The sequence below is a fragment of the Xenopus laevis genome, chromosome 3S, assembly GCF_017654675.1.
Source record: "Xenopus laevis strain J_2021 chromosome 3S, Xenopus_laevis_v10.1, whole genome shotgun sequence".
In the NCBI taxonomy this organism is placed as follows: domain Eukaryota; kingdom Metazoa; phylum Chordata; class Amphibia; order Anura; family Pipidae; genus Xenopus; species Xenopus laevis.
This window is the reverse complement of record NC_054376.1, coordinates 127,851,986-127,865,054: the sequence shown is the minus strand read 5'-3', so window position 1 is coordinate 127,865,054 and position 13,069 is coordinate 127,851,986. Positions and strand designations below refer to the sequence as shown.

Sequence of the window (13,069 nt, the reverse complement as noted above, 5' to 3'; positions counted from 1 at the left end):
TGTTATCTTCTGTGTATCCTGTGCTTGAATGGCTGCCCCATGGCTACACAGCAGCTTGTTTATATAAACTATAGTAGTACTTATCTGTTATCTACTGTGTATCCTGTGCTTGAATGGCTGTCCCCATGGCTACACAGCAGCTTGTCTATATAAACTATAGTAGTACTTATCTGTTATCTACTCTGTATCCTGTGCTTGAATGGCTGCCCCCATGGCTACACAGCAGCTTGTTTATATAAACTATAGTAGCACTTATCTGTTATCTACTGTGTATCCTGTGCTTGAATGGCTGCCCCCATGGCTACACAGCAGCTTGTTTATATAAACTATAGTAGTACTTATCTGTTATCTACTGTGTATCCTGTGCTTGAATGGCTGCCCCCATGGCTACACAGCAGCTTGTTTATATAAACTATAGTAGAGGTTCTGAAGCAAACACACTCAATAGTAAGTAACAATGACGTGATCATATAATTCTTATTGATGGGGGAAAATCAATTTTTCCAGTTTTTTGTTCCGTGTGTAACAAAGTTTCCGTCTCCCAAACTCAGAAGTAACTCCAAGGTTCCAGTCTCAGCCCACTTATCTGTCTATAGCAGCTGCCTTTGGGTGGAACCACTCACCACACTAGAACTTTGATATCTAAACCAGAGCTCTATACTGAATGTTAGTGGAACAATGAAGCTTTTAAAGTCATCTCGCTGTGAACAGGATTTGAACCTGTGCAGGGAAACCCCATTGGATTTCGAATCCAACGCCTTAACCACTCGGCCATCACAGCCCACTTGCTTTGTTTGTCCCATCCTAGTCACCCAAACCTGAAAACCTTTTGAGAGAATTTGGGGTAATTTATCCATAAGGATTGATGAGTGAAATCAGAAGTTGGCCACCATTATAGAAGGAGGACATGTTGGAGGCATTGGTATGTAGTTTTCAAGCTAAATGAGAAAGTGCCACCAGAAAATACCTCTATAGTGACAATATTTTTCTATGTCTATAGATTTACATATCAAGGTGGCGCTGTGGCTTAGTTGGTTAAAGCGCCTGTCTAGTAAACAGGAGATCCTGAGTTCAAATCTCAGCAGTGCCTTAATTTTCATTATATTATTATGTATTTACTACTCTATTTAGATACTGTCCCATCTCAGCCTGTCAGTTAGAAATTCTAATGCTAACGGACTCCTGCTGCACAAATACGGCCGCCCCCTCATACAGGAACATGGGGCACCAGACAGGTAATGTAAAAGCATTGTGCAAATACTTTATGGCAAAGTTATAAGTTGAATTCAAAGGCAATATAACGATAGATGTAAAAAAAAGTTTAATTTCTGGTGTCAGTATCTCTTTAAGTGGGTACAAACTGACCAACTGAATAGTTGCCTGAAAGGTCAGATGTTTGACCATGAAAATGGTATTTATTGCAATATATGGACAATATCTGTTTTGTTTAAAGGGGGAAGGGCATATTTGTAAGAGCTCTGTTTGGTGTGGATAATTCACAATTTGAATTGGAGAGTTTTGACCAAAGATTTTTTTTAAAAATTCAAATTTTCACTTCAACCCTTAATAAATCTGCCCTGTAATGTCCTTAATCAATTAATATGGGTGGGAGGGTCCATTTGTCATTAAATACCACTCACCATTAGAACTTTGTTATCTAAACCAGGGCTGTCCAACTGGAGGCTGAATATGGTCCTGTCCAAGGGATCTGCAGAAGTCTTTGTAAATATCATATTTTTAATATAATCCTTTGCTGAACTCAATGCAGAACGTTAGACTGCACTGATTGGAACAATGAAGCTTTTAAAATCATCTCGCTGTGAACAGGATTTGAACCTGTGCAGAGAAACCCCATTGGATTTCGAGTCCAACGCCTTAACCACTCGGCCATCACAGCCCACTTGTTGGTTGGTTAGTCTCATCCTGGCCCCCCAAGCCTTTTGGGATTATTGGTGGTCATTTATTTAGAAGAATATATGGGTAAAATCAAGATTTGACCATTAATCACTGTATTCTCATCACTTTTTATCACTTTTATTAATTGATTAATAATATTAAAGAGATTAAGACATTTGCTGCATGAAGCTTATAGGAAAGTCCACACCAATCAGAGCTCTTACAAATATGTCCTCCCCCTTTAAACAAAACAGATATTGACCATCTATTGCAATAAATACCATTTTCTTCAGAATTAAATATATAACAAATGACCTGTTGTTTATTTGGAGCGGCACCTTGGAATCCATCAAGGGATTCTATACATATTTGAATCACAATCACTATAATCTCCAATTTTCACTGGAGTATCACAAGGAGGAGATTCATTTTTTGGACCTCAAACTCAGAGGAAACAAACACACGGGGAAAATACTGAAATATTTAGAAAGTCCACAGCAGGTAACACGATTCTAAGGTCCAACAGCCGCCATCTGAAGCATGTTATAAGAAGTATCCCATACAGTCAGGAGGCGATATGATTTACAAACTAAATCTTAGAGAAGCATTCTGGATATTAAAATTGGAGACCAGAGTTCGTAATGGCCTTAACTCTAGACACGATATAAACTATTTGTATTGAGACAATATGGAGATATACATGAGATACCCCAAATTATTTTATTTAGATACTTCCCCTCCATAAAACCCAAGAAGAATAATAAGATCAATTCACACTGGTTTTTCAAGAAATTTTAATATGTTTCCAATGTAACATTTTTAATGGCCCACTAGGGGCCTCTGAAGTAGAATGTATAAAGAACAGCTGTGACCAATTATCTGTGTGCCTATGATTAAGGGATTCCAACCCGAAATGCGTTAGGTGTTATCAGCTTACTGCTTTAATAAAACCCTTCCAGAAGTGCCATCCAATTGTTCAAGTTTATTACATGACAAAGTACCCCCAGAAAATGCCTCTGGAGTGACAACATTTTTCTATGTCTATAGGTCTATACATGAAGGTGGTACTGTGGCTTAGTTGGTTAAAGCGCCGGTCTAGTAATCAGGAGATCCTGAGTTCAAATCTCAGCAGTGCCTTTATCTTCATTATATTATTATTACTTATTTACTACTCTATTTAAATAGCGATGACCAATTCCACAGGACCTACATAGATCTTATGCCACTCACTTCAGTTCCTGCCCCAGTAAAACAGAAGTGTTCATTTTGTAGATCCCATTTTGTTTAATTGGCTACAAACTGATTTTAGCAGAAACAATTAACTTTGGAGGGATTATTTTCATTTGATGGAGATCAGACTCAGAGGTGAGACTTAATGAAATGCTGTAGATTTTAATGAATATGCTTGTTATATATATAATTCTGAAGAAAATGGTATTTATTGCAATATCTGTTTTGTTTTAAGGGGAGAACATATATGTAAGAGCTCTGTTTGGTGTGGACTTTCCTAAAAGCTTCTTGCAGCAAATGTCTTATTGTCCTTAATCAATTAATATGGGTGGGAGGGTCCGTTTGTCATTAAATACCACTCACCATTAGAACTTTGTTATCTAAACCAGGGCTGTCCAACTGGAGGCTGAATATGGTCCTGTCCAAGAGATCTGCAGAAGTCTTTGCATACATCATCTTTTTAACATAATCCGGCCTTCACTTACCACGCTTTATACAGAACGTTAGACTGTACTGATTGGAACAATGAAGCTTCTAAAATCATCTCGCTGTGAACAGGATTTGAACCTGTGCAGGGAAACCCCATTGGATTTCGATCCTGTGAACAGGATTTGAACCTGTGCAGGGAAACCCCATTGGATTTCGAGTCCAACACCTTAACCACTCGGCCATCACAGCCCACTTGTATTGAGTGGTCTTGGCCACAAATTTTTTGAGATAATTAGGGGGTCATTCAGCAAGAAGAATACATGGGTAAAATCAAAATTTGACCATTACAATAAAATTGTATTCTCAGCACTTTTTATGCTTAAAGGATAAGTTACCTTCAAAATAAGTGAATGCAAAATTGATGAGGGTGGGATTCTAAGAACCTTTGTAATTTACATTCTTTATATATTTTCTTTTAATTCCAAGATATTGATGTTCTTCTGCTTAGGAAAAGAATTAGAAACCTTTCTCACATCTTTCCTAAGCAGAAGAACATCAGAGCAGCCTCTTTCTTTCTCCTGACAACTTCCTTGACTACTTGGTGGTCAGACTGGTGGGAAACTGACCAGCAGGTGGCGCTGTTGTAACAAAATTCATTCATATTAACAGCACATGTATCCCTTAATATCTTGGAATCAAGACAATAAATTATGAATGTAAATGACAAAAGTGCTAAGAATAGCCCCTTATCAATTTTACATTCACTTATTTTCATGGTTTACTTATCCTTTAAGGTGGTCTCCATGAGGAAAGGCTATATACTGCAATGAAACATAGCCACACACTAAAACCATGAAAACTCAGGAGGATTTTAAAGTATCCCGAAAGAACTGCTTAGAGGACCATTACTGATGTGGCACAATCTGCCAAAGTCCCTTTGTCATTAAATACCACTCACCATTAGAACTTTGTTATCTAAACCAGGGCTGTCCAACTGGAGGCTGAATATGGTCCTGTCCAAGAGATCGGTAGAAGTCTTTGTACATCATCTTTTTAATATAATCGGGCAGACAACCATGAAGTATGATTGCCCAACTCTATACGGCATGTTAAGGTGGCCATACACGGAGAGATGTCGCCAAATGAGCGGATCCCTCCCCGATATGCCCACCTTGAGGTGGGCAATATCGGGCTGATCCGATCTTGGGCCCTAGGGCCCAACAATCGGATCCTAACAAATGGTAACGGGTAGTCGGATCGTGGGACCGCATCAACGAACAGATGCGGCCACGATCCAACCGGATTTTTAGTCCCATCCGATCGAGATCTGGACGACTTTCGGCCAGATCTCGATCGGGGAAGCCCGTCGGGGGGGCCACATACACGGGCCAATAAGCTGCCAACAGACCGAGTCGTATGGCAACCTTTAGACTGCACTGATTGGAACAATGAAGCTTTTAAAATCATCTCGCTGTGAACAGGATTTGAACCTGTGCGGGGAAACCCCATTGGATTTCGAGTCTAACGCCTTAACCACTCGGCCATCACAGCTCAATTTATCCAGATACTCCATCCTGTCCCCCCAAACCTGTAAATATTTTGAGATAATTTGAGGTCATTTATCCATAAGTATTTATGAGTGAAATCAGAAGTTGGCCACCATTATAGAAGGAGGACATGTTGGAGGAATTGGTATGTAGTTTTCTAGCTAAATGAGAAAGTACCACCAGAAAATACCTCTGGAGTAACAATATTTTCCTATGTCTATAGTTTTCATGATATTATTATTACTTATTTACTACTCTATTTAAATAGTGCTGACCTATTCCACAGGACCTGCATAGATCTTATGCCACTCACTTCAGTTCCTGCCCCAGTAAAACAGACGTGTTCATTTTGTAGATCCCATTTTGTTTAAGTGGCTACAAACTGACCAACTGATCTTAGCAGAAACAATTAACTTTGGAGGGATTATATTCATCTGATGGAGATCAGACTCAGAGGTGAGACTTAATGAAATGCTGTAGATTTTAATGAATATGCTTGTTAGATATATAATTCTGAAGAAATTGTGATTTATTGCAATATATGGACAATATCTGTTTTGTTTCAAGGGGAGAACGTAAGAAACTTTCCTAAAAGCTTCTTGCAGCAAATGTCTTAATCAATTAATATGGGTGGGAGGGTCCCTTTGTCATTAAATACAAGTCACCATTAGAACTTTGTTATCTAAACCAGGGCTGTCCAACTGGAGGCCTTCAGACTAAATATGGTCCTGTCCAAGGAATCTGAAGAAGCCTTTGAATACATCATCTTTTTAACATAATCCGGCCTTCAGCCATGACGTATGAGGAATAATTACCACGCTCTAGAACGTTAGATTGCACTGATTGGAACAATGAAACTTTTAAAATCATCTCGCTGTGAACAGGATTTGAACCTGTGCAGGGAAACCCCATTGGATTTCGAGTCCAACGCCTTAACCACTCAGCCATCACAGCCCACTGGTTTCCCAAACCTGTAAACCTTTTGAGCCAATGTGGGGTCATTTATCCATAAGGATTTAAGAGTGAAATCAAAACTTGGCCATTGTTCACCGTTTTTTTATTTTTCCTGTTTTTCGTCCAGTATGTAAAAAGGTTGTGATTAAGACTATGAAGATTTTCATTCATCCAGGTCATAGTATATCTAGTATAGGTCAATCTAAAAACAACTGGACTTGCTGAGTAATCAATGAAGACGTTTCACTACTCATCCGAGCAGCTTCTTCAGTTCAACGTTGAACTGAAGAAGCTGCTCGGATGAGTAGTGAAACGTCTTCATTGATTACTCAGCAAGTCCAGTTGTTTTTAGATTGACCTATACTAGATAAGGTTGTGATTAGTTTCTTGTGAATAAACTTCTGTAAATAAAAGTGACAGTTAGTTCAGACTATTCATATTCGTTGTGTCACTATAAAGTGTGAGTATGACTTCCATGTCTTGTTATTCAAGTATAACATCCACATCAGCTATTCTTAACCATGAAGTATGAGGAATAATTACCCCTCTCTGTGCAGAAACGTAGACTACACTAATTATAACAATGACGCTTTTAAAAATATCTTGCTGTGAACAGGATTTGAACCTGTGCGTAGTTTTCTTACTACAGAGAAAAAGGAAATCATTTTTAAAATTTTGGATTATTTGATTATAATGGAATCTATGGGAGACGACCTTTCCATAGTTCGGAACTTTCTGGATAATGGGTTTCCGGATAACGGATCCCATACCTGTATATTAAAATGTAATCAAAGAAGTGCTTCAATCACTAAAGCAGGTCCATGTCAGACCTACAGACTTCCACTTGGACAGCAAGACTTTGGGAATCCAAGGGGAGACAGAGGTGATATACAGATCTCATTATATTTACTTAACTAACTCAGGTAATCACAGGAGAGTGACAAATTGCTATGCTTCATTAATGTTTTATATTAAAAAAAATAAGAAAAGGAGAATAGGCAGAATTATTTTTTGGCATAAGTTCAATTATCCCACTGTTACTATAGGCACAATCTCTCCCTACTAGTCATGGGCGAATCTATTTGCCAGGTGCGAATTCGCTCTGAATTCTGATGATTCGCCACTGGAGAATAAATTTGCGGAAATGCGTACAAAAAAATGAATGCCGGCATTCGTGTTTTTGGACACCGAAGCATTTTCACCGGCGAATATGTGCCACTGACGAAAACGGGACAAATTCGCCCATCACTACTCCCCACTATACCTGTTATCCCAAAGTCACACTCCCTTCCCAGAGACTATTATCCACTGTTACTATAGGCACCATCTCTCCCTACTATACCTGCTATCCCACAGTCACACTCCCTTCCCAGAGACTATTATCCACTGTTACCATAGACACCATCTCTCCCTACTATACCTGTTATCCCACAGTCACACTCCCCTCCCAGAGACTATTATCCACTGTTACTATAGACACCATCTCTCCCTACTATACCTGCTATCCCACAGTCACACTCCCTTCCCAGAGACTATTATCCACTGTTACTATAGGCACCATCTCTCCCTACTATACCTGCTATCCCACAGTCACACTCCCTTCCCAGAGACTATTATCCACTGTTACTATAGGCACCATCTCTCCCTACTATACCTGCTATCCCACAGTCACACTCCCTTCCCAGAGACTATTATCCCACTGTTACTATAGGCACCATCTCTCCCTACTATACCTGCTATCCACAGTCACACTCCCTTCCCAGAGACTATTATCCACTGTTACTATAGACACCATCTCTCCCTACTATACCTGCTATCCACAGTCACACTCCCTTCCCAGAGACTATTATCCACTGTTACTATAGACACCATCTCTCCCTACTATACCTGCTATCCCACAGTCACATTCCCTTCCCAGAGACTATTATCTACTGTTACTATAGACACCATCTCTCCCTACTATACCTGCTATCCCACAGTCACACTCCCTTCCCAGAGACTATTATCCACTGTTACTATAGGCACCATCTCTCCCTACTATACCTGCTATCCCACAGTCACACTCCCTTCCCAGAGACTATTATCCACTGTTACTATAGGCACCATCTCTCCCTACTATACCTGCTATCCCACAGTCACACTCCCTTCCCAGAGACTATTATCCACTGTTACTATAGACACCATCTCTCCCTACTATACCTGCTATCCCACAGTCACACCCCCTTCCCAGAGACTATTATCCACTGTTACTATAGGCACCATCTCTCCCTACTATACCTGCTATCCCACACTCACACTCCCTTCCCAGAGACTATTATCCACTGTTACTATAGACACCATCTCTCCCTACTATACCTGCTATCCCACAGTCACACTGCCTTCCCAGAGACTATTATCCACTGTTACTATAGGCACCATCTCTCCCTACTATACCTGCTATCCCACAGTCACACTCCCTTCCCAGAGACTATTATCCACTGTTACTATAGACACCATCTCTCCCTACTATACCTGTTATCCCACAGTCACACTCCCTTCCCAGAGACTATTATCCACTGTTACTATAGGCACCATCTCTCCCTACTATACCTGCTATCCCACAGTCACACTCCCTTCCCAGAGACTATTATCCACTGTTACTATAGGCACCATCTCTCCCTACTATACCTGCTATCCCACAGTCACACTCCCTTCCCAGAGACTATTATCCACTGTTACTATAGACACCATCTCTCCCTACTATACCTGCTATCCCACAGTCACACTCCCTTCCCAGAGACTATTATCCCACTGTTACTATAGGCACCATCTCTCCCTACTATACCTGCTATCCCACAGTCAAACTCCCTTCCCAGAGACTATTATCCACTGTTACTATAGGCACCAACTCTCCCTACTATACCTGCTATCCCACAGTCACACTCCCTTCCCAGGGACTATTATCCACTGTTATTATAGGCACCATCTCTCCCTACTATACCTGCTATCCCACAGTCACACTCCCTTCCCAGAGACTATTATCCACTGTTACTATAGACACCATCTCTCCCTACTATACCTGCTATCCCACAGTCACACTCCCTTCCCAGGGACTATTATCCACTGTTACTATAGGCATCATCTCTCCCTACTATACCTGCAATCCCACAGTCACACTCCCTTCCCAGAGACTATTATCCACTGTTACTATAGACACCATCTCTCCCTACTATACCTGCTATCCCACAGTCACACTCCCTTCCCAGAAACTATCATCCACTGTTACTATAGGCACCATCTCTCCCTACTATACCTGCTATCCCACAGTCACACTCCCTTCCCAGAGACTATTATCCACTGTTACTATAGACACCATCTCTCCCTACTATACCTGCTATCCCACAGTCACACTCCCTTCCCAGAGACTATTATCCACTGTTACTATAGACACCATCTCTCCCTACTATACCTGCTATCCCACAGTCACACTCCCTTCCCAGAAACTATTATCCACTGTTACTATAGGCACCATCTCTCCCTACTATACCTGCTATCCCACAGTCACACTCCCTTCCCAGAGACTATTATCCACTGTTACTATAGGCACCATCTCTCCCTACTATACCTGCTATCCCACAGTCACACTCCCTTCCCAGAGATTATTATCCACTGTTCTTATAGGCACCATCTCTCCCTACTATACCTGCTATCCCACTCCCTTCCCAGAGACTAGGATCCACTGTTACTATAGACACATCTCTCCCTACTATACCTGCTATCCCACAGTCACACTCCCTTCCCAGAGCCTATTATCCACTGTTACTATAGGCACCATCTCTCCCTACTATACCTGCTATCCCACAGTCACACTCCATTCCCAGAGACTATTATCCACTGTTACTATAGGCACCATCTCTCCCTACTATACCTGCTATCCCACTGTTACTATAGACATCGTTTCTCCCTAATATACCTGTTATCCCACAGTCACATTCCCTTCCTAGAGACTATTATCCTACTCTTACTATGGGCAAAGAAAACTTCACCGACGAGGATGGGATTCGAACCCACGCGTGCAGAGCACAATGGATTAGCAGTCCATCGCCTTAACCACTCGGCCACCTCGTCAACCTACATAAAGAAAACTTCTGTGTTTACACTGGAAGGTGCTTGTCTGACAACTTTAAAATAAGAGACTTAAATCCATTTGTTGACAAGGATGGTCTCATGTGTAGGCAGAAAAATAAAATCGAACTGAAAAGACAGTGACATCCTTGCATATTATTGCAAAAGGGCGTATTTCAGAACTTCAAGTGCAATGTCAGCATGAAAAGGTGAAGTTACTCCAGAAAAAATAGAAGAAATGAATGGGTATGGGTGTATTTTTTTTAACCTGTAGGGGGCCCTTTCATAATTTCTTTTTAAATTGGGGGGGGGGGCCCTGACCACCAATGTTCTTTTTGAGTGGGTTTGAGACCCTAGCACAAAGGTGTTTTTTTTGTAAATGGTAGGGGGCACCAATGTTTTTAATGTGTAGGGGGCCCTGGCACCAATGTTTTAGTTTATATTCCTTCTCTTTTTTTAGGTACCTTATTAAAGGAACAGTTTAATGTAAATAAAAACTGAGTAAAAAAATGTTTCAATAAGTTTGTTAGCCAAAAGTGTAATATATAAAGGCTGGAATGAATGGATATTTAATGCTCTTTACATCTGTCTAACCTGTTAGTAAGTCAGCAATTTAATGGGGGCCACATGGGACATATAGTGGTGCTTGAAACTTTGTGAACTTTTAAAAATTTTTAAAATTTCTATGTGGACATGACCTAAAATATTATCTGATTTTCAAAAGAGTCCTAAAAGTAGATGGAGAAAACCTAGTTAAACAAATAAAACAGAAAGTATTATATTTGGTCAAGTATATATTGAAAATAATGATCCAATAAGATTTCTGTGTGTGTGTGTGGCAAAACTAAGTGAATCAATATTGTCTTACTTTTGCGCAGTATTTGGTGTGACCCCCCTTGTGCAGCTATAACTGCAAGTAAATGTGGCAGTGACAATTAAAATAAGAGGGATGTTAAACAGTTGTGGAGAAAGGGAGCAACCTAGTCTGATTCCTTTGAAAAATACGATAAGGGTCCCTACGCAACCATGGGTACCGCCGAGTCCGGACTGGCAACCTGTGGGTTCTGGCAAATGCCAGAGGGGCTGCTATAAGGTGCCATAGAAAGTCAGTATTTAGTTGGCTGATGGGGGTTTTTTGGGCCTCTGTGAGGGCTGATTGGGCCTCTGTGTTCATGAAATACCAGGGCCTATTTTAATTCTCAGTCCAGACCTGGGTACCGCCATCTTGGATTGGAAGCGGATCGCTCTGCAATGGAGTGCCCCTGACAAAAAAGAAAAGAATGGACTAAAATTGTCATAATGAAGTGCAGGCTCTTTCTGAAATCACATGACCAGGCAAAATTACCTGAGATGCACCTACACACCAATATTACAATTAAATACACTTGCTGGTTCAGGAATGACAATTTATATTGTAGAGTGAATTATTTGCAGTGTAAACAGTGTCATTTGAAATAAAAACCACACCATAAAAATCATGTCAGTATCCCTTTAAAGGCCAATGCCCGAACCTTCGTGCACTTTGCCCTCCATTTTGTGGCGGTATGTTATTACCCACTTAGATTGTAAGCTCTACGGGGCAGGGACTTCCTTACTACTGTGTCTTTTAACACAAGGTACTTGTACAGTGCTGCATATCCTAGTAGTAGTGCATCATAATTATACATACATACAATCTGAACTCAGGATCTTCAATTTATGATACAGATATTTTACCCATCTAAGTCACAAGGCCCCCATTGTGGCCTCATGTTTTGTCTTTTGGAAAAAAGAAAAAAAATATGATAGAAAATGATATAATATGTAGAGTCTACACTCCAGTCCAGTAAAGTAGTCAAGTCATTAAGATGATGGATCCTTGCATGTGGCTGTGATGGCCGAGTGGTTAAGGCGTTGGACTCGAAATCCAATAGGGTTTCCCTGCACAGGTTCAAATCCTGTTCACAGCGACAACCAAATGAAACTTTGATTAAAAACTTTCATACAGACCACAAGATATTTTTCATACTACACTTTGAGCACCATATTATATTAAAATGTAATCAAAGAAGTGCATCAATCACTGACCACCAATGTTCTTTTTGAATGGGTGGGGAACCTTAGCACCATGGTATTTTTTCTAAATGGTAGGGGGCACATGGGGAAAAAATTGGTGGCCAGGCCCCCGTTATAGGAAAATTGGTGGCTAGGGCCCCCCTTAAATGTAAAAAAACTTGCCCCCTCCAGAAGTTTAAAAAAAATTTGGTCCCCAGGGCCCCACCACACAAGAGGCACCACAAAGGGTTACCTTTTGGAGGTCCCTGCCATGTTACACTTACTTTATCAGCGTGGCCCACCTGCTGTCAGTGAGCTGCCAACTACAGAAGGGAGGAGGGGAGCACAGGTGGCTGCATCTTCTTCCAGTGACAGCATTTTCTTCCCTTATTGGTTACAGAATTTCAAGTCCCGGTAAAGCTGCATGGTGATTGAATGAGCTGGAGGAGAAGTTCAAACTTCATCTATCCAATCCCTGACCAGGACTTAAACTCAGTGACCAATAAGGGGAAGTAATGGACAGAAGATACCTCCCCTTGTGCTCCTGCCTTCCCAATGTCAGCAGCTCTCAGAAAGCAGGGGGGCCCGACTAATCAATAAAGTGTGGCGTGGCCGGGCCCCCTGGCCCCCTTTACCCTCGGGCCCTCTACAACTCTCCCCCCTGATGACTGCCCTAGGTGCTTGGACAGCACAGTAAAGCTTAGAACCCGGTGCCCGCCCTGGAAAGAGCCAACTACTAAGAAAGTGGCACTGATATTACTATCATAGAGTGAGGTATTTGGGTCCAAACTCTTAAATAAAGGCACTGCTGAGAGTTGAACTCAGGATCTCCTGTTTACGAGACAGGCGCTTTAACCAGCTAAGCCACAGCGCCA

The 13,069-nt window shown here is 41.1% G+C and overlaps 9 non-coding genes across 9 annotated transcripts; 2 read left to right on the top strand and 7 right to left on the bottom strand.

Annotated features, from left to right (window-relative positions):
- Positions 1–699: 699 nt before the first annotated feature.
- On the bottom strand, positions 700–781 carry trnas-cga. The gene has a single exon. It is a non-coding gene; the product is annotated as a tRNA-Ser (tRNA).
- A 235-nt stretch (positions 782–1,016) lies between these two features.
- trnat-agu lies at positions 1,017–1,090 on the top strand. The gene has a single exon. It is a non-coding gene; the product is annotated as a tRNA-Thr (tRNA).
- Positions 1,091–1,815: 725 nt separating this feature from the next.
- trnas-cga lies at positions 1,816–1,897 on the bottom strand. The gene has a single exon. It is a non-coding gene; the product is annotated as a tRNA-Ser (tRNA).
- Positions 1,898–3,722: 1,825 nt separating this feature from the next.
- Positions 3,723–3,804, bottom strand: trnas-cga. Its single transcript has one exon. It is a non-coding gene; the product is annotated as a tRNA-Ser (tRNA).
- A 1,220-nt stretch (positions 3,805–5,024) lies between these two features.
- trnas-cga lies at positions 5,025–5,106 on the bottom strand. The gene has a single exon. It is a non-coding gene; the product is annotated as a tRNA-Ser (tRNA).
- Positions 5,107–5,974: 868 nt separating this feature from the next.
- On the bottom strand, positions 5,975–6,056 carry trnas-cga. Its single transcript has one exon. It is a non-coding gene; the product is annotated as a tRNA-Ser (tRNA).
- Positions 6,057–10,081: 4,025 nt separating this feature from the next.
- Positions 10,082–10,163, bottom strand: trnas-gcu. Its single transcript has one exon. It is a non-coding gene; the product is annotated as a tRNA-Ser (tRNA).
- A 1,864-nt stretch (positions 10,164–12,027) lies between these two features.
- On the top strand, positions 12,028–12,109 carry trnas-cga. Its single transcript has one exon. It is a non-coding gene; the product is annotated as a tRNA-Ser (tRNA).
- Positions 12,110–12,994: 885 nt separating this feature from the next.
- Positions 12,995–13,068, bottom strand: trnat-cgu. Its single transcript has one exon. It is a non-coding gene; the product is annotated as a tRNA-Thr (tRNA).
- Between the last annotated feature and the right edge of the window lies 1 nt (position 13,069).